Source organism: Mandrillus leucophaeus, unplaced genomic scaffold (genome assembly GCF_000951045.1).
Source record: "Mandrillus leucophaeus isolate KB7577 unplaced genomic scaffold, Mleu.le_1.0 Scaffold287, whole genome shotgun sequence".
Classification (NCBI taxonomy): Eukaryota; Metazoa; Chordata; class Mammalia; order Primates; family Cercopithecidae; genus Mandrillus; species Mandrillus leucophaeus.
Window position 1 is genome coordinate 1,635,075 of NW_012102998.1, and position 24,063 is coordinate 1,659,137.

Genomic DNA, 24,063 nt, shown 5'->3' on the forward strand with positions numbered 1-24,063 from the left:
GCTGGGGTGAAATCAGAGTGGAGATACTACTGAAATGCCAGAGGTTCCGTGGAAGTCCCATCCATCACTGCACAGAAAGCCAATGAGACAATGACTATTGCCAGGGAATAAGTTGACTTTATTTATTTGGGTGACTTCAGTCAGATAAATGGCTGAAATCTGTTTCTCTCAATCAACTAAAATCGGAGGTTTATATAGCAGGGAAGGAATGCAGCTACTTGTGGGAAAACAGAAATTAGGGAGGGGTAAGGAAATAATAATGAGTAATGAAAGAGCTGGAGTCGCATTGTCTGGATCTGGTGATCTGGTTTCAGTTCCTTGCCTGAGGGGTCAACGTCCTGAGGCAGGAACTAAGGTAAGACAAACAAGTTTCAAGAGTAGTAGAGTCATTTTTTATATTTATTCAAAAAAACTATAAATATCAGTTCTATGGCACAATTGGGCCATTTTCAAACAGTAGGCTGCAAATGGACAGGGCTTGGTTAATCTTAATTTTAGAAGCTACAAGAAACTTTTAGATAAATTAAAAATGTATAGCAACATGATAAGAGTCTGCGTATTTTAGGATACTGACTGCAGTGTAGAAAATGCATTGAGTTTGGAATAAGAGTGGAAGAAGAGAGACCAGAGAGGTGTCTATTGTATTTGCCCATGGCAGAGATTGTGACTGTTTAAAAGAAGGCAGAGTCAGAAGACAGATTTAAGAAATGTTTAAGAGACACTATTGACAGAACACTTTGGTCTTTTACAATTACCAATATCTTCTGCTAGATCTGAGTCTTCTAATTAGAACTACTTGGTAGTAGTTCCAGTACTAGATTCTATCAGGTGGCTCTAATCACTTCAGATCTTAATGACTTATTTTTATCTGCTCATATTAAAACCCAGTAAAAATAGAGGCTTCCTCTTTAAGAATTAATGCACATTCCTTGGTTTCTGGTGAAGTCAGCATTCCTATTCCTTCCCGACACTGAAGCGCTGCTTCCAGTTTTTAGATCTGAATTCATACTGCAACTTTTGTTTTTGCATTAATCACAAGTTTTAAACCTAGACTTAGTTCTCTAATTTGCCCCTTCTTTATGACATGGATATCTGAACACCAAACCTCTAAACTATATTTATGTTTTCTGGCTGGCTTGTGCCAGTAATTATTATGAAGCAAAGGAAACCAAGGACTTTAATTGTTCATAAAGAAGTTCACAGCTAGAGTTATTCACTTGTGTTAAAGCAATAAATGGTAAAGAAATTGTCTTACTACTGAAGAAGAATGCTGATAAATTTATTGAGATCCCTAGCATTCTTCAAGTTGTAATATTAAAGAATTGATATTGCTAGATATTTTAGTTTCTCCAGAGAGGACACTTTGTTGCCAGGAGAGCTGTGCATTTTGAGAAAGAGGTAGGGACACACTCCAAGGAATATGTATAAATTATAACCATAATTATGTTCTGTCTCCAGAGCAGAGCTGCAGAGTGGTTTTGATATATTATTCACAGTTGCAATCAGAGGAAACTGAGTCATAAGAAATTTAATTAACATTTTTGATGGCATGAAGTTAATTTGGATGGTAAATGTAGATGAACTTGCAAAAAAACTACTTTGCATAATGTACTAAAGCCATTAAATTTTCATAAAGAGATCTCTAATCCTAGTTCAAGAATCCATATCAATGCTATAGGATAATTTAAGACACATAATGTCTTTATTTAATTTATTTTTATTAAATTGGCTTGCTCTTATACTTCACTCTGCTTTAATTATCATTTTATGCCTCTTATTCAGACATATAAAAAATGTAATTTTCTTTTTAAATTTATGTACGTATTTAATAAACAACTCATGTTACTTGTAGAATAATTTTTTTTAAATGTGTATAGTAAGAAAAAGGCATCCACAATGCCAGTACTTCAAAATAACCCTATGGAGTATATTTATGCTAATGTTTTTTACACATACACATGTACATGTTTAGAGTTTTTAAATTTTGTTTTGATTTTTTGAGAAATTAGATCATGTAACACATGTCAATTTGTAGCTTTTTTCTTTTAACACTATACTATGCATTTTATTAGGTAACTATATATACACATATTTATTTATTTATATGATTATTTAATGGCTGTGTGTTTCATTCATGTATTTTCTGATATATTAATATTTTCTTTAGACAAGTTCTTTGCACATGTATATTATATTATCACATGATATTAGTATATTATATTACCTTATATCCTTTAAAAAGTGCCAAAATGAGGGGAAGCATGAATCAGCCTTATTTGGGAGAGTAATGCCATCGATATTGACCAGGCCCAATACTTGAATTCAGTAACAACTGTCAATCTTGCTCAGTAGATTAACGCTCCAAATACATTTTTTTTTTCCTTTGAGATTTTACTATCTGGTAAAGATTTTATTTTCTTCCTTTATTTAATAAACTCCTACATGTTCTTCAAGACCAATATCAAATGTCCATTTCTGTGACCCAACTTTATTTCTCCTGGGGGATTAGTTATTCCTCTTTCTATACATTCAAATTCATTAACACCCTCCATTACAGACTTTATCAGCCCACCTTGTTAATTTCTTCCACAAGGTTATTTGTTCCCTTAGCAGGGTAAGCATGTGTTATTCATTGTTGTATTCTTAAAACCTCTACAGTGTCTGGCATAGAGCAGTAACATGTTTGTGAAGGCCAAGATGCGCTGGCATTTAAGGGACTGATATTCAGCCATTAAACATCAATATCCGTTTTTTGTTTGTTTGTTTGTTTGTTTTCAACAGAGTCTCACTCTGTCGCCCAGGCTGGAGTGAAGTGGCTCAATCTCGGCTCAAAGTAACCTCTGCCTCCCAGGTTAAAGAGATTCTCCTGCCTCAGTCTCCCGAGGACCTGGTATTACAGGCACCCACCACCATGACTGGCTAATTTTTGTATTTTTAGTTCAGACAGGGTTTCACCACATTGTCCAGACTGGTCTCTAACTCTTGACCTCAGGTAATGCACCCATCTCAGCCTCCCAAAGTGCACCAGTATACTTTTATGTGTAATTACAGTATGAAAACACCTCCATTTCCTGTGGTAAGCTGCAACTGTTTGAAGCTCTCAAGTGCTCACCTCCTTTCTCTCAGAGCTCCCATATGATCCAGGAACTAAATGCTTAGTATCTGGAATAGAAAAAGGGTCTTTGGGAACTACCCCCTCCAGCATGCTCATGCCGTACTCTGTTCTCATGGTCTATGACTCTGCAAGGTGACAAGTTTTAATATTATTTCTCCTCGTAGATATGTCACATTGCATTTCCTGGTGGACCATTATTACATTGACTAACATAGGATATTATCAATATTCAGAACTTTGAGAAGATACATCGAGGGAGGTTTGTTGTAGATGTGGTGATGGTTTGCTTTTTTTCTTTTTTAAATTTCCTACACTTTCAGAAAACTCACAAAAGTCATAACATTAAAACATAAAGGCATCTTCTATTTATTTTCACATCAATTACTGTACAGTAATTCTGTTCCTTCTATGTCCACAGAATACTGAGAAAATTTTACAAAAGTTACCTAACCTTTTGTGATCTACTTTCTATTACAAGAGCAAACAGAGTGCAAGATGAGCTGAGTTACTTGCTCTTTTTGAACTCCTGAACTGAATCATTTTAGAGCACTGGATACCTCGGAGATTCTTTTCTCATTTAGACTTTCAAAATTTTTACTCTTGATTAACATAACACAACCCAAAGCCCTTGCTTATTATTCCTTGATACTGAAAACAATTTTGTGAATTAGTTGCGTATACAAACAAGTTTGTCTAATCTTACAAAATGTGTTTAACTATATTGCTGACTAGTTTTAGTTCAGTGGAGTTTTTATAACATGGTTGTGGCTATTCTGGTATATGATGCCTTTCATAACAGTAAAATGCAAGTATGTTGTTGGTGTAATAAAGTTTTTCCACTGATATACTTGAAATCTGAATCATCTATATTTTAGACCTAAATAGTGAGCTTTATACTGCCTTTAAAATTAGAGGGAAACAAAATTAATTTTTTTGGAATATATTTTAATCCCACTTTTTAAATTATCTGAAGATTTTAAGGTTGCTAGTGAAGTTAAACATTGCTTCCATATTTATTAATAACTTGTATTTCTCCAGATCTAGTTTGGCCCCCGTTATTACTTCTAGAGGATTTAGAATGACTGCAGGGAGAAGAGCAATGGATGAGGTTTCAGAGTGTGATAAGGGAAACAAAGTGGGGAGAAATCGAGGAGAGTCTTGTAACTCTAACTCCCATACTATCCTTCCAACTCGGTTAAATTCTTCCCCTAGGCTAGATTCCTTCACAACCCTCTCTGATTCTTCCAGAGCCAGAACCATTATCTTAGAGCTTGACTCATTTTCCTCTAAGATGATTTATCTTGACAAAAATCTCATCCTCTAGTAATCATCCCTAGAAAGACTCCAGTAGATGAAGAAACATTTGGACCACGGATCTTTCTCAGGTGGAGCTTTTGATTATGGAATGTGGATGAAATGATACTTATACCTCACTTTTTAACAACACATTCCTGAATATTAGTATTTCAACATTACTGGTAGAAAATCCTGCAAAACAGAATATTGCATTTTGCTCAATGAAGGAGGTAAAAATATGCCACCTGCTATAGCAAATAAGTATGTATTATAGATTTTAAGATAGCTAGAAGTTTTTGCATGTTGTCACCACAAAGAAATTACAAATGTTGAAAGTGATGAATATAATAATTACCCAAAGTTGATCATTATACCATGTATACATGCATTAAAACATTACATTATGACAGTACAGGCATCAAAAAGAATGAAATAATGTATTTTGCAGCACCATGGATGGAACTGGTGGACAGTATATTAGGTGAACTAACTCAAAAGCAGAAAATCTTATATGGCATGTTGTCACTATAAGTAGGAGCTAAACATGGGTCCATAGGGACATTAAGATGGCGATAATAGACATTGGGAACTCCAAAAATGGGGAGTAGAGGAGACAGTGAAGGCTGAAAAATTACTTATTCAGTAAAATGTTCAATATTCCAGTGACGGATACACTGGTAGCCCAATCCCCGTCATTATACAATAGACCCTTGTAACAAACATGCACATATTACCCTTGAATCTAAATTAATAAATAAAAGTTAATATCTCTTTGAATTATACAATATATATTTCTGAAAAGAAGAAACGCTACTGTGTACCATATAAATATGTACAATTATTATGTCAATTATAAACTTAAAAATTTAATAAAAAATATGCCACCTTGGTTACTGGTTATTTAAATTAAAGGAATTTGAAAAACAACAGGTACAAGAGGATCACTCTGACCTTTGCTCTGTGTCTTAAAAGTTAGAGATGAAGTTCTTACGTAGAATGTATCCTTCCTATACTAGAAAAAAGGCAATGGTCTTATCATCAAGGATGGAAAGGTGAGGCCAAAAGAATTCTGTACAACAACGAACCTTGTTAAACTAACCCTTGTCTGTCCAAGTAAAGAGCCTGTCCTAAGCCCCTGTGTCTTATCAAATTCTCAGTTTACCATTCTTTGTTTAATTCACTATACGGGTAACTGACTCTAACTGCCTCTGTGGGGTTTTCATTTCTTTATAAGGGTGCTGATGCCACATGAAACTTCTATGAAATCAATTTCTATGCTTTTCTCCTGTGAATCTGTTTTACGTCAATTTAATTATCAGACCCAGCCGAGACCTTGAGAGGATAGAGGTGGAGTCTTGCTGCCCCTACACTCATATATTGTAATTACTGCTTTATTATTTCTCGAAAATCGTTGATTGTTGGTTATGTCTTCTTAACTCCAGTTGGGTTATTCAAACCAGTTTTCTTCATTTTGACTGATCATGCATGTAAGACATTAGGGCATTTGAAAATAAATAAAAATTATTTTATATCCATGAATGTTAAGTATTCAGAGCTGTCTAAGAAACAGTATTTCTGGTTGCCAGAGATACTAAAATCGCTAGAAAGTGGGATGTCCCTTTTGCTGCTGCGGCCGGCGGCCATCAGTATGCTCAGGCTTCAGAAGACGCTCTCCTCTAGCGTCCTCCACTGTGGCAAAAAGAAGGTCTGGTTGGACCCCAATGAGACCAATGAAATCGCCATTGCCAACTCCCTTCAGCAGATCTGGAAGCTGATCAGAGACAGTCTGATCAAGCTTAAGCCTGTGCCTGTCCATTCCCAGGCTCAATGCCGGAGAAACACCTTGGCCGGCCGTGAGGGCAGGCAACGTGGGCACAGGTAAGCGAAAGGGTACAGGCAATGCCCGAATGCCAGAGAAGATCACGTGGATGAGGAGAATGAGGATTCTGCACCTACTGCTCAGAAGATACTGTTAATCTAAGAAGACTGATTGCCACATGTATCATAGCCTGTACCTGAAGGTGAAGGGGAATGTGTTCAAAAACAAGTGGATTCTCAGGGAACACAGCCACAAGCTAAGGCAGACTAGGCCCGCAGGAAGCTCCTGGCTGACCCGGCTGAGGCCAGCCGGTCTATGACCAAGAAGCACGCAATTGCCCTGAAGAGCGCCTCCAGGCCGAGAAGAAGGAGATCATCAAGACTTTGTCCAAGGAGGAAGAGATCAATAAATAAAAGCTCCCCTTTAGTCTGTACACACTGGCCTCCGTGATTACACAGATCAGCCATTAAAATAAAACAAGCCTTTATTTGCTTAAAAAAAAAAAGTGGTACATAATAGTAGTGAGTATTAATTCTCTATATTCTCCTGCAGTCCACATGAAGTACCAATACATTTTATAGAAACAGACTCACCGATTTTCTAAGTACAAACTTGGTTTTCCTAAGAAAAGGTGTACTGCTTACCAAACACGCACACATCTCTATAAATTAACGATATTACATAATTCCACTTTGTGACGAAGTCATTATTTGCATTTCAATTATTAAACACTATCTCCCCTCATAGGCAAGGTGCAAATTACATTAATGCTAGTGTACAATTTATACATATAATTACCCAAAGTATTTTGAATGGATACAGGTGGCTTTCAGCTTATGTTCAGATTTTCTGTGTAATCTTTCCCCAAATCGCCATTCATTGCTATGAATAATACAATTTTGCTGTTAAAAGTCTTAGTTGAGCGTTATAAGAAAATATTGACACATTTTTCCCTTTATGGTTATACCTGGTGATTTCTACTTGAAGCATAATATTTTTCCGAGAATTGGTGAGACGGAAGAATTCAGACAACAAAATTGTCATTTCTATAGTCTAAAGTTTGAGCAGAAAAAAAAATTAGAATTGATGTTTGAATTTCCTGCTGTTTTTGCCTTAGATGATTCTATTTTACAGATGAACAATACTCTTCAAAATGTTTGATAGCTGGATCACAACTTCAAAGGGATAATCACAAAAATACCTCTTTGTAGTAGCTACACTTTAAAGTCTGTTGTTAACAACCTCAGTTTAAAACGCTATCTTCCGGCTAGGTATTCTCAGATTGAAAATCTGCAGAGTTACTTCATTTACTCTTGTGTAATATAGTCTGATTACTGATAAGCTTCTAGTTTCAGTGACTATTTGTAGATTATATTTTCTATCTTTTTGCTTAATGAAGTATTTTTATAAGCTGTAGTTTTCATTTTATCTTAATGCCCTAAAAAAGATCAAACTTTGTTTTTAATTTGCTCTCAAAAATATTCAAATTAGAAATTGCATTTCCCAGTTCACTGTGTTGGTGATGATCATCAGAATGAAATGGTAAATACAAGAAAATGCATCTTTTACGGTTGGACACACTCATCGATAGAAACAAACAAAAAATGCTGCTCTTTTTTCAAATAAGCTGGAGAAAGCATCTGTCTTACTATAAACAGTATACTTCACCAACCATGTGAGAATTTATTTTTATTGTCATGATTTAGCTGGTTGAAAGTGGCTTTTACCAGCCTGCAAGTTACTTACTGTTTTGATTAAGGAGGCTTTCTAAAAGAACACCAATGAACTGCAGTAGATAGTAATTTTAAAAGGTAGAGGTTCTACTACTAGTGCTTCCCTCACTATCTTTGCAGTGCTTAGATGTCATCAACATAAAGACAGTTAAGAGAACTGATGACTTACAAAAATCCTCTCAATATGTGTACTATACAAAGACTGAGAATTTGAAATCTAGGAACACGACTCTTTTGTTATTATCAAAGTTAAATAGAAAGTAGATCTAATGACATGATGGAAATAGAATAGGAATTTTACTCAGCATGTGGTAAAAATATAATTGAAGAAAATATAGTTGTGTTACAGGAAGAATGTAGTAGGTTTAACTCAAAAGAATTCTTTTATACTCGTGTTAAATTATAGATATTTTATTGCCACTAATTCAAAGGTTATGAGTTGAACCAATTGGATATTCTCATAACAAAATTACATCTTTTATCAGGCAGACAATAATGACAATATACATGTTGGGGTGTATTTCACTGAATGAGTGAAAATGTACAATGTCAGAGTGGTCTTGTGGGTAATGGGACATTTAGCTCTATTCTGAAGAAAAGTCAACTGGTATATTTTGATAATTGGACAGGAAAATATAGGAAATACTAATTCTGGCAGTGACCAATACTATATTACAGGGCTACAGTTACCAACACAGCATGGTACTGGTACCAAAGCAGATATATAAACCGATAGAACAGAACAGAGACCTCAAAAAAAAAAAAACACCACACATCTACAACCATGCGATGTTCAACTAACTTGAAAAAAACAAGCAATGGGAAAAGGATTCCCTATTCAATAAATGGTGCTGGGAAACTGGCTAGTCATATTCAAAAAACAGAAACTGGACCCCTTCCTTACACCTTATACAAAAATTAACTCAGATGGATCAAAGATTTAAATGAAAAACCTAAAACCACAAAAACCCCTGAATAAAATCTAGGCAATACTATTCAGGACACAGGTATGGGCAAAGATTTCATGACTAAAACACCAAAAGCAATTGCAACAAAAGCCAAAATTGACAAATGAGATCTAATTAAACTAAAGAGATCTAAAACAAAAGAAACTATCATCAGAATGAACAGGCAACCTACAGAATGGGAGAAATTTTTTGCAATCTATCTATCTGACAAAAAACTAATATCCAGAATCTACAAGGATTAAACACATTTACAGGAAAAAAAAAAACAATCCCATCAAAAAGTGGGCAAACGATATGAACAGACACTTTTCAAAAGAAGACATATGTGGCTAAAAAACATGTGAAAAAAAGCTCACCATCACTGGTCATTAGAGAAATGCAAATCAAAAACACAATGAGATATCATCTCACACCAGTTAGAATGGTGATCATTAAAAAGTCAGGAAACAACAGATGCTGGTGAGAATGTGGAAAAATAGGAACGCTTTTATGCCGTTGGTGGAAGTGCAAATTAGTTCAACCATTGAGGAAGTCAGTGTGGCGATTCCTCAAGGATCTAGAACCAGAAATACCATTTGACCCAGCAATCCCATTACTGGGTATATACCCAAGGGTAATGTAAATAATTCTACTATAAAGACACATGCACATGTACGTTTACTCTTTACAATAACAAAGACGTGGAAACAACCCAAATGCTCATCAATGATAGACTGGATAAAGAAAATATGGCACATATATACCATGGAATACTATGCAGCCATAAAAAGAATGAATTCATGTCCTTTGCAGGGACATAGATGAAGCTGTAAGCCATCATTCTCAGCAAATTAACACAGGAACAGAAAACCAAACACCACATGTTCTCACTCCTAAGTGGGAGTGGAACAATGAGAACACCTGGACACAGGGAGGGGAACATCACACACCAGGGCCTATTGGGGGGTGGGAGGCAAGGAGAGGGAGAGCATTGGGACAGATATCTGATGCATGTGAGATTTAAAACCTAGATGACAGGCTGATAGGTGCAGCAAACCACCATGGCACATGTATATGTACGTAACAAACCTACTTGTTCTGCACATGTGTCTCAGAACTCAAAATAAAAAATTTAAAATACTTTAAAACTTAAGTGACTTAAAACAAGAATTATTTTGTCTGTTTCTAATTCTATGGCACAGTAATCTATGATGGACTCAGTATTTGTTTTGTTTTTTCTTTTTTTTTTTTCTTTTTGCCTAGGGTCACTCACATAACTCTTCATGGCTCTACTAGTTGATCCAAGGAAATGAACCTGGTCTATTCTGCTCCTTGTCTTCTCATTTGCCTGCAGATTCAACTGAGATTCTCCCAAGGCAGCAGTGCACTCCCCAAGGACAGTGAGCTGGTGCATGGCAGTTCTGAAACCCAAACAGGCATCCATTGCAAGGTCATATTGCAGGGATAGGGGGTTCTCCTGGATGAGAATCAAGTCATTATCCTCAGATGTGGTTCCTTACATATCTTCCATGGTTCTTAGCAAATCATCTGGATCTTTGCTCTATTCTCTGATACACTGTTTCGTATTTATAAGAAATGGACTGTGCTTTGTTTATTCAAAGCTAAAAAGCTTTCTTAAACTGTGTCCAACTCATAGAAGCTTGAGCACCCAAAACCTTTTCCTTTTAATATTTCTTGGTCCCTTTGAGTCCAGTTTGGAAGACTCCCTTGTAATCACTGAGGGCATGATATGGTTTGGCTGCGTCCCCACCCAAATCTCACCTTGAATTTAATAATCCCCATGTGTCAAGAGCAGGGCCAGGTGGAGATAATTGAATCACGGAGGCAGTTTCCCCCATACTGTTCTTGTGTTGGTAAATAAGTCTCACGAAATCGCATGGTTTTATAAATGGGAGTTCCCCTGCACAAGCTCTCTTTCCTGCCACCATGTAAGACGTGACTTTGCTCCTCCTTTGCCTTCCACCATGATTGTGAGGACTCCCCAGCCATGTGGATCTGTGAGTCAATTAAACCTCTTTCCTTTATAAATTGCACAGTCTGGCATATGTCTTTATTAGCAGTGTGAGAACAGACTAATACAGGGCATTTTGTGTATCAGGTTATAAGTTGTTCCATTAGTCAAAAGTCAGATCCACAATTACTTTATTAGAGACTGGCTCTCTCTACCTTGTGTAGTGTGTCTAGGTATTGTGAAACGATATCCTACATATTCTCAGAAGCCTTTCACCTGGCTGGAATGTCCACTTGGCACCATCTTAAATGGTTTTTAGGTCTTGATAAAGCTTTTCATGGTCATACCCAGGTTTTGGTCTTTATAAAAAAGACTCTTACTATGAAAATTTCTTGCAGTCTGAAGGGTCTAGAAATAAGAACAATTTTATTTTCCAAACTAGCAAATATTAAATCCCCCATATTTATTTTCCATTCTACTAAAAAACTGAAAGTTTTTTTTTTAAGTTTGTCACTCACTTATAGTACTTCATTGTAAATAGAAGCACCCAGTGACATATTCCACATTCTCTCTATATAGTTCCTTAAGTGGGTTCTATGTGCTAAGCTATCACAGATAATGCTTTTGCCAACTGTTCAGTAATACTTGACACAAATTGTCCTTTCTCCAGCCTTCAACAAGTTCCTTTGCTAGCCTTCATTGACAACCTGGATATCAAACTAGGCTTGGCCAGCAGCATCTATTTGCCTCCAATCCCAAAGCCAATGTCACAAATTTTAGATTTTTCTTGAGACAACACTCATTTCTTGGAACCAATTTCTGTTTCACTTATGTTTCTGAGTAAAAACCACACCAGTTCTTAAAGTCTTAATGGTTTAAAGCAATAACCATTTTATTTCCTCATGGCTGTATTAGAGAGCATTTTGTCTTGGGCTCAACTTGTCCAGGGTGGTTCTTTTGGTTGTCTTAAGAGTGATCATTTTTGTAGCTTTAGTGAAATGGTGGCTTATAAGGAAGGTGGTTGGTCTAGAAGGCCATGGTTGAGTCAGTGTGTCTCTGCTGCCTGTGATTTTAGGCTCCTGCAGGCTAGTCTGAACTTGTTCATAGAGTAGCATTGTGTTCCAAGACAGGAAAAACAGAAGGTGCAAGAATTCTGAACTTGGATACTGCAAAACATCACTTCTGCTACCTCCCTCTAATCAAAATAAGTTACACTGTGATCCCAGATTCAAGCATTGGGAAAATAGAGCACTAAATAAAAGAGTGGTAATATCCCATTATAAAAGGGCTGCATACAGGGCTAAGAGAAACTATTGCAAATATCTTGGCAAGTAATCTACCATGAGAAGTAATTTATTTTTCAAGGGGCATTGGTAGGGTATATGCAATTGGAAGAGACGGGCTAGAAGCATGGATGTCAGAGAGAAATGAGTACAATAATTCAGATGAAATATAAACACATGGTGAACTGAAGTCATGAGAATTTTGAAGAGATGATAGCATGGATGGTAACAATATGTTAAAGACAAAATAACAAAATTAATTGATGAACATGGTAATGGAGGGCTATGAGAGATTCCAAGATTGGAAAAGTGTTTGGATTGTGATGCCAGTGAAACAAATTTAAATATAGTGGGAAAAGACAGTTTTAAGTGAAGATTTTCAAATTGAGGTAAGACATAAGAAGCTTAAGATGTGCTCAGTCTTACTGATGTTGATTGAGCCCTGAATGGCTACTTCTTTTTAGCATTCTCTTGAGAACACACAGATGAATAAAAGAAGAATATCATCTAAAACCTCAGAGTTTTTAAGGGATTCATATGTGTAACTGAATAAGAATAATAAATGCATTGTTACAGGATAAGATTGATAAATGGGCACAGAATCAGTAAAAATATATTACACATTTGGAGAAGGTTAAGTAGCTAATTATGAGAAAATATAAATTTTATTTGCACTGTGATGTATCTGAATATGAAAAAGTCACACATTACGAGTTAAAAGAAATTTTTAATTTTGTGCAATTCAAAATTGCCAGAAAATTCTTTTAAAAAGATTCTTAAAAATTCGGGGTGTGTGTGTATAAATATTATATATAATTACTGAGATGATTCATTTCTGTGTCCCTACTTACATCTCACCTTGAATTGTAATAATAATCTCCATGTGTCAAGGGCAGGATCAGATAGAGGCAATTGAATCATGGGAGTGGTTTGCCCCATGCTGTTCTTGTGATAGTGAGCCTCACAAGTTCTGAAGTTTGTATAAGCATCTAGCATTTCCCCTGCTCGCACTCATTCTCTCTCCTGGCACCCTATGAAAAGGTGCCTGCCGCTGTGATTGTAAGTTTCCTGAGGCTTCCCTGGCCACGTGTAACTGTGAGTCAGTTAAACCTCTTTTCTTGGTAAATTAACGAGTCTCAGGTATTTCTTCACAGCAGTATAAGAACGGATTGATACAGTATAAATATGCTATGTAATTATATATGATTAATATAGATTAAATAACCTAAAAGGCTCACACACTTTCATATATTTTACAAAGAAAAAGAAAGAAAATTTCATAATTTGTTTACCAACCCATTGGTAATTCTGTAAGATACTCTACTGTACATGTACTTCATTATGACATAAGTCTACATTATCATACTTGTTAAGCATTATCGTTTGTTCAAGATAAGGAAACAGAGCATGAACACATGGACACCAACTTGTCTAGTTCAGTCAGTGTGAGAGCTGAAATTAGAATCTAGGTGTGCCTTACTAAACTGCCCCTGCTATATCTAGTAATTCAAGGTAGCAGTGTTTCTGGATTATGCCCATGATGCCACTGTTTTAATATTATAAAAGGTAACAATGGGGTAAAGATATTCACATGTTTGTAACCATAGTCTCTATATTAAATATTCAGTGAGAATTAGATGTAGCAAGGGTAGAACAAAAACAAATCTACTGAAATGTATATTAAAGGTGAAGATTAGATTCAAGTTTCAGCCCGAAACAATACACAGGCACACACATTGGAAGTATATCTTGGATGACTTTTTTTTTTTTTTTTTTTTTTTTTGAGAGAGAAAGAGAGTCTCACTCTGTCACCCAGGCTGTAGTGCAGTGGTGTGATCTCAGCTCACTGCAACCTCCGCCTCCTGGGTTCAAGCGATTTTCCTACCTCAGCATCCCGCGTAGTTGGGATTACAGGCGCACACCACCACACCTGGCTAATTTTTGTATTTTTAGTAGAGATGGGGTTTCGCCATGTTTGCCAGGCTGGTCTCAAACTCCTGACCACTGTGATCCACCCACCTCAGCCTCCCAAAGTGCTGGGATTACAACCATAAGCCACCGCACTTGGCTGGATGACTTTTATAGTACTATTCTGTGAAAACATATTAGAAGGTTTTTGCAAACTTATTTCTCTTTTTCCACACAATTCTTATTATAGCATGCAACTTCTGGTAGGAAGGTAAAAATTAAATGTGGTCTGATTAATAAGTGGATAAATACTTTAACAACATTTTGTTAAATAGACAAAAAACTTCATAGAAATCCAGCCATCTTAGACTTATAAACAAGCAAACAAATAAATAAATAAGAAGCCAGCAAGAATTACTGGAGTTGAGTCAAATATTCCATGCTAGCTTTGACGTCAGAAAGAATTTTAACATGAGAAGAGATCAGATTTTAAGTTCAGACATTAAAGGTGTTAAAAGATTAACAGGATTCTAACTGAGCTCAGAATTTCTATTACTTTAAGTTTACCTTTAATTGTAGTCACTTCTAATTTTCTCATGTTATAAAGCGTGATTATGTTCCATGGGAGCGATTGATAACACGATCTGTCTTTATTAACTTTATATAAAGACAGACACTGCGCCACTGGCTCTGCTCTACCTAAACAAACCAACCCATTAATTTAATTGAGATTATGAACTGTGCACTCAGATGAGTTGGTTCTATTTCTTTGTAAGCAGAGGTTGCATATTTTACCTGGAATCAAGCCACATCGTCTCCATATTGAATAAGCACTCTACAAATATCTCTTAAATGAGAACTCACCCTAAGGCTATCATTAATGCCAGCTCTTTCTCATCCTTTCACCTTCAATCTTCAGTCACTTTTGAAGGGTGAGTAAGTGATGCAGTGTCTTTCTTTATGACTCCAAATAAGAGATATTTGTAGAGTCTATATTCTCTGACAGCCTTCATATTATCAGAATCAGAGTTAAGAAAATAATTACATACTCGTATCGAAGTGTAATGGGGGTCCGTATGCTGGGCATGGCCATCAGAATAGAGTAGACAAATTGACTCTCTCATCCAAAATCAGTTCTGGAAAAACGACAAAATCTAAATGCAGCAATTTGGATTCCAGAAGTGGCAAAAGTTATGAAGAATGCTTTGAAAATCCCTAAGCCTTCGTAGCCTGGATTCTGTGGGGTGAGAAGAGGTGCGGGGATTGAAATTGGGTAGGTGACAATACTCCCAGGGAGGGGTCCTGAAGAGGCAACTGTGCAAAAATAGGCTCAAGCAAACTTTCAAGTTTCACTCTTGTACCTCACCCACAGTGCATTGAAACAATAATACTTGTATTTCATACTAGAGATAAATGAAAAAATAGCAGGGCACAGATATTCAAGGAGTAAAATCAAGGTAGTTTCATTGTCCTGCTCTGCTGAGAAAATGTGAAAAGTGATGCAGCCTATGCCAGTCCCTCAATCACTTATTCACCTACACTCCCAGCCCCAGACGTGTAGGGGTAAGTATCCCATCCCTAGAAGAATACCTCCTTTAAATTCTGATTCTTTTAAGAGAATGATTGCTGAGTTGCTTAAAATCCCAACATTTTGGGAGGCCAAGGAAGGAAGATTGCTTGAGGCCAGGAGTCTGAGATCAGCCTGGGCAATATAGTGAGATGCTGTCTACACACACACACACACACACACACACACACACACTAGCCTAGCAAGGTGGCATATGCTCATAATCCCAGTACTCAGGAGGCTTAGGTGGGAGGAATACTTGAGCTGAGGGGTTTGATGCAGCAGTGAGTTACTATTAATCCACTGCACTCTATACTGAGTGAAAGAGAATTACCTTGTCTCTTACAAAACAGAGAGCGAGAGAAGGAGAGAGAGAGGGCTTAACTGGTCAGCAAATAGAACACACAACTTTCCTGTTCAGATGTGTGCACTGTCAGCTGTGAGCTGTGTCCTCTCCCCTCACTCTAGACAGTGCTGATGCATTCAAACCTTTCAGAATTAAATTATAAATTGTAGTTGCCACCTGGACATTTTGGCCTCCTGTGTCCAGGCATCAGCAGGCACAAGATGACTCATTGTCATCACAGAGGTCATGTACCCTCATCACCAGGAGGAGGCAGGGCAGCTGTTACACAATGGGAAAGAAAGGAATATGTGTAGAATCCAGACCTGTGTGGAGTGGACTATACATGGTGATGTGACATCTGGATTTTTCAAAGAAGGCCTTCCTTAAGGAAGACAGATTTCCAAGACTTCTTCCTTTCCAGGGAAGGGCTTCCTGTCCCACTCCAGCCAACCCAGTGAGCAGACAGCATACAGATGAGAGGGTCTACTACAGTCTCCAAGGGCCACCTCACTCAAGGCTACGTCTCCTCAGGACGAGCTTTATCTGGTTGCTGAACCCAGTGGGGATATGAAGTTGGAAACTTCTGTCATCTCCCAACCAGAGTAATGTGGGACACTCTGGTTGGTGACCCTGGTTCTGTGGTACCTAATGTACCAATCCAGGCTTGTGTTTGCACAATCCTACTTCATCCCTCCCCTTCACATGTGCTCATGGCTAATCAACTTTTGCAGCCTGTATAGCTTTCTGTTTTGCTGTTACTGGTGGCGAATTTGTACAGATCTGCAGCAACCTCAACTCTTGCCTCCTCAGAAGAAAGAATCTAACTGAGGGGCATGAGGCAGAAGAAGAGACTGAAGCAAGTTTTGGAGCAGGAAGGAACATTTATTAAAACGCTTTAGGGCAGGAATGAAAAGAAAGTAAAGTATATTTGGAAGAGGGCCGAGTGGGTGACTTGAGATCAAGTGTGTGGTTTAACCTTTTACTCAGGGATAAACCTGAGTAACCTGAGTATAAATATGTTGGCATACTCCAGGTTCTTGGGTTTCTTTCTTCCCTGATTCTTCCCTTGCAGTGGGCTGTCTGCATGCACAGTTTCCTGCAGGCACTTGAGAGGGGGAGCATGCACAGTGTGTTTACTAGAGTTGTGCGCATGCTCACTTGAGGCGCTCTTCCCTTACCAGCTGAATGGCCCTAGGAGGCCGTATATGAGTTAAACTCTGCCATTTTGCATCTTAGTGCACATGTGTGAGTCCACTCACCCAGGTCCTGAGATCTTCTCAAGAGGCTGCTGACCACCAGCTTCAGGTGTTTCTGTTTATTAGGAGATTACCTTCCCTGGCACTGGCTGTGACTTAGAGAGAGAGTTAACTGCCTGACCATCACCTGATAGTTGTCTGACATTCCCGGTATGGGGGGCAGTCAGAGGGGGAGCCCTCTCCTGCTCTGTTCATGTCTGTCTAGCTACCTACTATAACAGGGCTGTAACACATTATCAGAAGTTTAGTGATATAAAATGAGACAAATTTATTATCCTTTGGTAGTAGAGGTCAGAAGGCCCCAAGGCAAGTTGTTGGCAGGGACAGAGGCCTTCTGAGGGCTGTGAGGGAGAATCAGGTTCCTTGCCTTGTCCATCTTCTAAAGGCGACCTGCCTTCCATGACTTATGGCCCCTCCAATGTCGGCTACTATCATCAATATTCCTCTCACTTTGATCTTTCTGCCTGTTTCTTATGAGGATGCTTGTGGTTACATTGGGCCCACCTGGATAATCCAGAATATTCTTCCCACAGCAACATTCTTAACTTATTTATATCTACATGGTGTGTTGCCATGCTAGGTGTATTCACAGATTTCTGGAATGAGGACGTAGATGTCTGTGGAGGACCATTATCCTGTCTACTACACACTCCACACTTCATCTCTGCATCTGCTTCTGGGAAGCAGAACACAGGCCAACAATCCAAAATCAAATATACACAAATGCGTATAAAGCATAATATATTAACATATAATTAGAACGTATTTACTAAGAAGATCTGTGAAGATCCTTTGGTCATAGGTATGTGGAGGATATTGGTATTTGTGTAAAAATTGCCCAGTTTGGCAAGATAATTCTGAGAAAGTTACAGGATATTTACATTGCTGTGACCACAAATATATTGCAAAATAGAAAAACTATAAGAAATCAAAGACAGGTTGGGTGCAATGGCTAACGCCTGTAATCCCAGCACTTTGGGAGGCTGAGGTCGATCACCTGAGGTCAGGAGTTCAAGGTCAGCCTGGTCAACATGGTGAAACCACGTCTCTTCAAAAAAAAAAAAAAAAAAAAATGGGCATGGTGGCATGAGCCTCTAGTCCCAACTACTTGGGAAGCTGAGGCAGGAGAATCACTGGAACCCGGGAGGCAGGGGTTGCAGTGAGCCAAGAATGCGCCACTGCATTCCAGCCTGGGTGACAGAGTGAGACTCTGTCTCAAAAAAAAAAAAAAAAAATCAAAGACACTTTTATTATGATGGAAAGTGTTACAAGTGAGTGAAACAAATTGTAAGTAAATGAGTTTCAACTGGCTGTATTTTGGGATGTTTTGGGAGACCTGGGAAGACATTTTGAAGTTTGAACAACAGATATACAGTAAGCTTACCGCGTAAAGGTCTTGACATTTTGAGATGACAGTATGCGTTGAGCCTGCAAGCTTGCATGCTTCTTGGGTCCAGGTAGATTATTGACTGCTTTTGCCATTAAAATGAGATATTCAATGTCTGAAGTATGTATGCTGCATCCCCTCTTCTATCTGATAATAAAATAAGATATTCTTCAGGACTTAAAAAAATACAGCATCTACCAATCTGCTATCTACTACTGTGTACATTGTTTGGGGTCGCTAGTATTCTGCCATCCTGTCACTTTGATTACATTCCCTGGTACCTGATGCCATCTAGAGCAGAGCCTATAAGAGAGGTTGGTGTTAGTGAATGAAGAGTTGAAGAACCTAGGGGCACTGATTAATTCAAATGTGGGAACTAGACACCTGGGTAGACAGGTATTTGAGTTATCATGACTAATTTGAAAGATATCATCCTCAAATCTGGGATCTTCTCACAATTGCAAATAATACCAAAAATTGGTTAGTTGTTAGAGTCTTCAACTGTGAAAAGGAAGTAGGAAGAAGAGAGAAAAGTCAAACTGCAAATTAGGTAGAGTTAAAAGGTGAAAATGGAATTGACATGAAATAAGAAAGTATATTTTATATAAGGTTATTTTATAATATTTTGCTTTCTTGCATTAGCTCTAATTTTTATTTGTTTCCATGTCTATACTTTCCTTCTTCTTCCCTCTAACCTATTAAGATGCATTAAGCTTTATTTAACAGGCAATCACAAGTACAAATGGAAGATCAGTGAGGACAAAGAGAAAAAATAAAAAGGAGAAAGGAAACCAAACAGTATTTATTAGAGTATCACTGGCAAGTCTCCTTGTGTTTCTCAAGAATACCTAGGCCTCTGCAGCCTAATACAACCACCTTAGTCTTCCAGGTCCCAAACATTGTATGTCCTGGGGTCAGTGACAGGACCCACTTTTAAGTACATTGACCGGGGAATGACCATTCATCTCTCTTGGGGAAATAACTAAAAGATATTTTATTACTGGTTTTCCCATGTGAAATGTGGAATAAAATATATCTTATATAAATATCTAAATACATTTAGAAATTATCTTTTTAAAAAGAAAATACATAAAACAGTATCTCTTCAAGAGAAACCAGGCTGGATGCAGTGGCTCATGCCTGTAATCCCAACACTTTGGGAGGCCAAGAAGGGCAGACCACCTGAGGTCAGGAGTTCGAGACCAGCCTGGCCACCATGGTGAAACTGCACCTCTACTAAAAATACAAAAATTAGCCAGGCAGGGTTGCAGATGCCTGTATTCCCAGCTACTCAGGAGGCTGAGACAGGAGAATCACCTGAACCCTGGAGGCCAAGGTTGCAATGAGCCGAGATCACGCCATTGCACTCCAGCCTGGGTGACAAGAGTGAAACTCCATCTCAAAAAAAAAAAAAGGAAAAGAAAAGAAAGGAGAGAAACCAATGATTTTCTAATAATAAAGAGCTTAAAAAGGAAATATGAATACATACTGTCTCATATAAATACAGATAAGTAGCTGGCTTACCAGTAGGCTTATCAAATTATTCAGTTACCTTTGAACAGATGAGACTCCTTATTGTTTTTTAAAATTATTTTTTAAAAGCGTAACGTGAATTAAAAGTAGAAAACTCAAATTACAAAAAGATATTCATAAAGTTTTTTTTTTAAGTTGTGTCAATAATAATAAATATCTTTGGGTTTCAATGCAACAAAAACATTTCACACACCAGCAGACATACGCACAAAGATATTCAGTACAGTGCTGCACTTTAATCAAAATCAGTGAACTCAATAAACTAAAAAAGCTAGAAAGCATCATCATTATCATCATCATCATCAAAGAAAGTCTCAGCAAAGAAATAAAAGATATAGAGAAGAATCAAATGAAAAATTTAAAACTGAAAAATATCACTGAACTAAAAATGTCTATATATATGTGTGTGTGTGTGTATGTGTGTGTGTCTGTTGACATAAAAATATATCAGGGATGCATATCACTGGTACATTTCCCTTCCAGGAAAATGGAGAAGACATGCTTTTTCTTATTACTTACACGAAATGCAACTGAAAAGCCAGCACATTACATGGAAACCAAACATGGGAAGACCATGAAGGAGGCAGAGAAGAGGTCTCCCTCACAGTGTGAGTGGAGATCACCTGGGAATCCTGAGCTTCTAATCCCACGGAGCAACATTGAGGCCTTTGCCTTTCCACTGGTGTTGTCCAAGGTGGCCTAGTGGGAAGTAAGGACTGTCATCATTGTCCTAGGACAAAGCCACTTCCAGCTTGGTGTAAAGGGAGATCACATGTGGGATGGAATGCCTCCCTTTGTATAGCCCTAAAAAGGAATCAACCTTGGGTGTCAACTGAGTCTGAATGGGAAACCTGGATTTCTACCTTGACGTGAGAGAAATAAATAAGGCAATGCCACACCCCTTATCCCAATCCATTGACGGTGCAATGTTAAAGAGAGACAGTAAAAATAGACATTTTAAATAGGAAACAGAGTCCCCTAACATGAAATGAAAATGTTCATGTTTTAATAAAAACATCCTGTGTCATATTAAAAACAAGGAAGATCTCAAACTGAATTAAAAAGCAATCAGTAATGCCAACATTGAAATGACAGAGATACCAGAATTATATGACAAGGATGTTAAAACAGCTATGATAAAAATACTCCTATGAACAATTATGAGCACCTTAGAAAAAAGCTGAAAATGTTAGAAAACATCACCAAAGAAAGTCTCAGCAAAGAAATAAAAGATATGAAGAAGAATCGAATGAAAAATTTAAAACTGAAAAATATAACAACTAAACTAAAAGTTTAAGTGGATGGACTCAGCAGCAGAATCCAGGAAGAAAAGAAAAAAAAATCAATGAAATGAAAGTTAGAATGATAGAAATTGCCTACTATAAAGAACAGGCAGAAATAGAGGCTGAAAAAATAAAAACCGAACATCAGTGAGTGGAACGATAAACTCCCTGGACAAAAAAAAAAGATATAATACATATGTCATTGTAATTCTAGGAGAAGACAGAGGGTGGAGCTGAGAAGTACTTGAATAAATAATGACTGAAAACTTCCAACATTTAGCAATAGACATATACCCAGAGATTGAAGAAGCTAAGGAATCCCGGGTAGGATACACCCAAAGAAATTGATACCACGATACCTTATAACTAAAATTCTAAAAACTAAAGGTAAAATCTTAAGAGCCACCAGAGAAGAACAACAGCTTACTTACTGGGAAAAAATCAATTTAAATGACTGTGAATTTTTTTTATCAGAAACCATACATACCAGAAGGAAGTAACACAATACTTTTTAAGTACTGAAAGAAAATAAACATAAATCCAGAATTCTAAAGTCAGTGAAGATACTCACTAACCTTAAAGAGTTACTAAAAACATTCTCAAATGAGGACACATAAGAGAATTTGTCACTAGTAGGCATACCCTAAAAAAATGACAAAAGGACATTCATAAACTGAAAGAAAACAATTTACAAAAAGAGTTTTAAATCTTCAGAAAGAAAGAACACACTAAGCAAAAATATGAGCTTATATATTATGTTTTTGTTCTCCTCTTTCCTTTTTAAATTTAACTACTGAAGCAAAAAATATGAAACTGTCTGATGGGTTTTGAAAGGTATGTAGAGGAAAACTGTTAAGTAATTAGACTATAAATAAAGGAGAGTACATTTAAAAGAAGGTAAAGTTTCCACACTTCTTTCAAACTGTTGAAATGAACATGAGTGGACTGAAATAAGTTACTTATACATAATGTAACATCTAGAGCAAACAGCAAAACAAGCTATACAAAGAATTACAATCAAACATATTTTAGGTTTTAAAAAATGAAATTTTAAATAGTGTTCCAGTACCCCACAGACAGGCAGTTAAAAGAAAGCAGAAAAATGAAGCAAAGAAACAAATGAGAAACATAGTAAAATAGCAGAATAGCAGACTTAGGTTTTAATAAATCGTAATTAGATTTCTATTAAATGTCAGTTGTTGGCAGAGTGAGTTACTACATGCATCTTCTCTATGCTGTGCGTGACAAACTCACTTCGAATATAACACTATAGGCAGATTCAAAGAAAAAAGTTATAAAAAGATACATCATGATAATTTTAATCAAAGAAAAATAAGAGTGGCTGCTTTAATGGTAGAGAAAGGAAACCTCATCGCAAAAATGTTTAATAGAGAAAGGAAGGGACGTTGGGATGGTTAATTTCACATGTCAATTTGACTAGGTCACAAGATTCCCAAATATTTGGCTAAGCATTATTTCTGGATGTATCTGTGAGGGTGTTCCTGGAAGAAATTAGCATTTAAATAATACACTGATTAAAGCAGATTGCCCTCACCAATATGGGGGAGCAGCATCCAGTCCCTTGAGGGCCTTGTCTTAGTCCATTTTGTGTTGTGATAACACAATACCTGAGACTGGGTAATTCATAAAGAAAAGAGGTCTAAATAGTTCTGCAGACTGGGAAGCTCAAGGACATGGCACTGTCACCTGGGAAGGACCTTTGTTTTTTGTTTTATTTTTATTTATTTATCTATTTATTTTTAGAAATGGGTCTTGCTCTGTCACCCAGGCTGGAGTGCAGTGGTGCAATCATAGCTCACCACAGCCTTGAATTCCTGGGCTCAAGGGATCCTCCTTCCTTAGCCTCCTGAGTAGATGGAACTATGGGGGCTCATCACCATGCCCAGCTAGGCAAGGGCTTTTGTGCTGTGTCATTATATGGCAGGTCAAAGGGGAAGTGGACATAGGCAAATGAGGCAAACCTGAGGAAGAACCTTGATTTCTAACAACCTGCTCTTGGGGTAACTAATCTACTACTGTGAGAAATAATCCAGTCTCAGAGAGTGAGAACTCACCACCTCAAGAACAGCACCAAGCTGGCCATGTGGGTGCGGTCGTCATCCTCTTAGAGGTTTCATCTCCTGACATTGCTGCATTAGGAAATACAATTTCAATATGAGTTTTTGCAGGGACACTCAAACCATAACAGGCCTGAATAAAGCAAAAAAGGTAGACATTTATTTTATGTATGTTAATATCCTATCGGTTCTGTTTCTCTGGAGAATCCTAATATAGGCATTGTATAACAAAAAGGATTAAAATAAAAAGAAAATATAGTAATCCTAACTGTGTATGTACCAAACCAAATAACAAAGAAAACCTGTTAGGCAAAAACTGATAGAACTAAAAGTAGAAACAGACAAATCCACATTTATAGTTGGACAACACAACATTATATCTCAACAATTGATAGAACAATTAGCTATAAAATCGAGAAAAAAATAATAGAATTCATCAACACCATCTAATTAAGATTTAGAATATACTTCACCCAAACATAGCTGAACATACAGTCTTTCCAACTGCTAAAAGTAATCAAGATAGACCATATCTTGCAC

The 24,063-nt window shown here is 37.2% G+C and overlaps 1 pseudogene; it reads left to right on the plus strand.

The window, feature by feature from the left end:
- Positions 1–6,053: 6,053 nt before the first annotated feature.
- LOC105543586 lies at positions 6,054–6,643 on the plus strand (annotated as a pseudogene).
- The last annotated feature ends 17,420 nt before the right edge of the window (positions 6,644–24,063 follow it).